Source organism: Eschrichtius robustus, chromosome X, assembly GCF_028021215.1.
Source record: "Eschrichtius robustus isolate mEscRob2 chromosome X, mEscRob2.pri, whole genome shotgun sequence".
Taxonomy (NCBI): Eukaryota; Metazoa; Chordata; class Mammalia; order Artiodactyla; family Eschrichtiidae; genus Eschrichtius; species Eschrichtius robustus.
The window spans coordinates 119,014,957-119,019,498 of NC_090845.1; positions in this window are offsets into that span (position 1 = coordinate 119,014,957).

Consider the following 4,542-nt stretch of genomic DNA (forward strand, 5'->3'; position numbering starts at 1 on the left):
AAATCTAAGTTGCTTTTTATTGTTATGTGGTCCATATTTGCTTTTGTTCTGTGTGTTGCTGGTTTTTGACAGAAAAACATAATCACCATCCTTGATTATGAAAACACAGACTGAGTGTGATATTTGAGTACAGGTGGGATCTACTTAAGTCAATCCAATACTCAAAAGTCTTAACTTAATTAGACTCTAATTGCAAGATAATCTTTAGTGACAAGAAAGGTTTCCCTGGGGGATTATTTAAAAAAGGATTTAATGAATAAAAATTTGACTTATGTGCTACTTTCTGGGACTCCATTGATTGTAGAAATTAAGGTCCAGCGTTTCCTTTTGTAAATTTTGTTAACTTGGTATATATTTCCATTTCACTGCCTTTACTTTTTAAAGGGAAAGAAGCAGAACAGCATGGCCCAAAACTAGGTAATGCAGGTCTTACGTTTCAATTTTCTTTCCCCAGAGAATGCGAATAATGTTGCAGAGCACATTTTAAATTTAATCAATGAATCAACTCTTCTGGATGAAGAAGAAACAAAGATTATTGTTTTGAAAGTGTCCGATATTTCACAATGTGATAAGTATGACGCTAACCCAGACTATATTACAAATAATTAATTCTGCTTTGGGAAAGCAAAACAATTCAGCATCTGATCTGCATGAAGTAAGCAATGAGTACGTACTAATACTTTGGTAAAATAAGTTATTTCAAAATATTTAAAATATATAGTATTAATTCCTTTGCATACAGTCATCACCAATTTTAAAGGTTAGGTAGCTATGCATTGAAAGCTCAGTTGGTACAATACAATGGGGTCATCCTCCTGGAATCCCAATTGTGAAAGAATGCATTCAAATTCTAACTGAACCTTAATGATAGCAACTTTCCAAATAAATAGTTACCCCAAACCAAACATCCAATCTATTTCCCCAGTCCTGGTGCTCTCCCAATGTTCCCCATTTCTATAAAATGCATCCACCCAATGCTCAAGCAAAAAACTTGAGAAGGACACTAGTTACCTCCCTGTACCTCACAGCCAATCAATAACCAAGTCTTGTACAAGGCACGGTACATGATTTTTTTTAATCCCTTAAGTATTCCTGGAATCCATCTACTTCTCTCCATCGCCACCACAACCACCCTATTCCTAGCTCCATTTCTCTCAGTTGACCTTCTACAATAACCTCTTAACTGGTCTCCCAGCCTCTGCTCTTGCCTGTCTATGGTCTATCTTCTACACAGTCGCCAGAATGATATTTTATTGTATATATCAGATCATGTCATTCTCTTGCTTTTAAAACCACTCAGTGACTTTCTGCTACATATAGACTAAAATCCAAATTTCTTGGCCTATGAAGCCCTACAGGATCTGGCTTTACATATATCAATTTCATTTAAACTTTAAAACAGTCTTTTGAGATGGGAGCTCATATTATTGACTTTGCAGGTGAGGAGACTGAAGCTCGATGAGGTCATTTGATTTGCCCACACAGTTAGAAATTAGAGGAGCTAAGCTTTAGACTTCAGCTGCTCTGACTCCAAAGTGTGTGCTCTTATCTACTAATTTCTTTTTTTTTTTTTGCCTTTAACATACCCCTTTATTTTATTTTTTTATTGGGGTATAGTTGTTTTATGAGACACAGACGTAGAGAACAAACGTATGGACACCAAGGAGGGAAGGGAGGGGGTGGGATGAATTGGTAGATTGGGATTGACATATGTACACTAATATGTATAAAATAGGTAACTAATAGATAGATAACTAATGAGAATCACAGGGAACCCCACTTCGCTGTACAGTAGAAACTATCTACTAATTTCTAAGCAATACAAAGATAGTGATTAAAACTCAAAGAAAAGTCTTACATTGAGGAAATCTTGGAAGGAGGATGGGTTTTACATTAAAGAGTTAGGAATGCTCTTCTCTATCTGTCTGTCCTTGCAGAATTCTGATGATAATTGAGCGTGCTGGTCATAAGATGGAATTTCATGGGAGGACAGCAAATCTGACGGTGGCCAAGCTGGCTTTGGCTGTCCTGCGGGTGGACCACACATTTGAAGGCATGACCTTCAGCATTCACTCCTACAAAGAAAGCACAGACCCTGAGGTGAGTGCAGCTCAGGGTATTGAGAGCCAATCAGCCAAGCACTGCTCCAAGTCTTCGTTCATTTACTCCTTGGAAGGAGACGGGGTACGTTTTTTAACCTTCAGGGAATCTTATAAAATACAAATATCCCAGGGGATATATTTGATATATAACCCTTAGTAGGCCAACACCTTGGTTGGAATGGTGTCCATGAGCTGTACTGTGATACTACCTTTGGCCCTGTGGCCCCAAATCATCTCAAATGTCAAGTTATCATTAGCTGCCATTTATGGAGCACTTACTATTTGTTGGGCATTGTGCTCCTATTTTATCTGTACAGATAAGGAAACAGAGAAGTTAAATAACTTGCCCAAAGACACACAGCCTAATGGCTGAGCCAGGAGTCAAATTATGTCTGTCTGGCTTTAAAGTCTGGGCCCTTTCCCCTACTCCACACTACCTCAGACTCTGGCCACCAACCCATGTTCAGAACAATTTGGGAGAGCAGCATTTTTAAATTTATAGTTAAAAAATTATAAAATTTACATATGGGGAAATGCATGAATTTGAAGTATACATTCTCTGATTTTTGACATATATGTACATCTGTGTAACTCAAACCCCTATCAAGATATAGAACATTACTATCATCCCTGAAAGTCCCCTTGTGCCCATTCCCAGTCAATCCCTGCAACTGCTACTTCCATTGCCAACCACTGTTCTGATATTTTTTTAACCATAGTTTTGCCTGTTCTAGAACTTTATATAAATGAATCATATAATATGTACTGTCTTGTATAAGGCTTCTTCCACGTACTATAATGGGATTTTTTTTTGAGATTCATTCTTTTGTTTCCATAGTTTATTCTTTTTATTGCTGAATAATATTGCATTGTATGGATATACCACAGATTGTTTGGATTGTTACTAGTTTGGGGCTATTATGTTTAGGGCTGCATTGAAGATTCATGTAAAAGTCTTTCTGTGGACATATGTTTTCATATATCTTGAGTAAATACCTAGAAATGGAATTGCTGGCTCATAAGATGTATGTTTAAATTTGTAAGAACCTACCATACCATTTTCTAAAGTCGTTAATGATGTGGAGTGATTTTTCATTTTTGTATTGGCCTTTTTTTTTTTTTTGCCACAATAAGTCTTTTATTTATTTGGGCCCTCTCTCTTCTTTTCTTGATAAGTCTGGCTAAGGGCTTATCAATTTTGCTTATCTTTTCAAAGAATCAGCTCTTAGTTTTATTGATCTTGTCTATTGATTTTGTTTTAGTTTCTATTTTATTTATCTCCACTCTGATCTTTGTTATTTCCTTCCTTCTACTAATCTTGGGCTTTGTTTGTTCTTCCTTTCTTGTTTCTTTAGGTGTAAGGTTAGGTTATTTGATACTTTTCTTGTTTCCTGAAGTAGGCCTGTATCACTATAAACTTTCCTCTTAGAACTGCTTCTGCCACGTCCCATGGATTTTGGAATGCTGTTTTTCCACTTTTATTTGGCTCAATGTATTTTTTTTTATCTTCCCCTTGATTTCTTCAGTGACCCATTGGTTGTTTAGTAGCATTTTGTTTAGCCTCCACATGTTTCTGTTTTTTCCAGTTTTCTTTTTTGTAACTGATTTCTAATTTCATACCGTTGTGGTCAGAAAAGATGCTTGATATCACTTTAACCTTCCTAAATTTATTGGGACTTGTTACGTGATACAACATGTGTTCTATTCTGGAGAATGTTCCATGTGCAGTTGAAAAGAATGTGTATTCTGCTATTTTGGGGTGGAATGTTCTACATATATCTTTTAAGTCTATTTGGTCTAGTGTGTTTAAAGCCAATGTTTACTTATTGATTTTCCGTCTGCATAATCTATCCATTGATGTAAGTGGGTGTTAAGTTCCCCTACTATTATTGTATTACTGTTAATATCTCCCTCTTTGTTTGTTAATATTTGCTTTATGTATTTAGGTGTTCCTATGTTGGGTGCATAGATATTTACAAGTGTTATTTCCTCTTGTTGGATTGATCCTTTTATCATTATGTAATGCCCTTCTTTGTTTCTTGCTACTGTCTTTGTTTTAAAGTCTATATTATCTGATATAAGTATTGCCACCCCAGCTCTCTTTTTGTTTCCATTTGCATGGAATGCCTTTTTACTTCCTTTCACTTTCAATCTGTATGTGTAGTTAGATCTGAAGTGAGATTCTTGTCTCATATATATGGGTCTTGTATTTTTATCCATTCAGTCATCCTATGCCTTTTAATTGGAGCATTCAGTCCATTTAAAGTAATTATTGATAGGTATATACTTTTTGCCATTTTGTTCATTGTTCTGGTTGTTTTTGTAGTTCTCTGTTCTTCTTCTCTTGTCCTCTTTCCTTTTGATTTGATGACTTTCTTCAGTGTTATGTTTGTATTCCTTTCTCTTTATTTTTTCTGTATCTGTTATAGGTTTTTGGTTT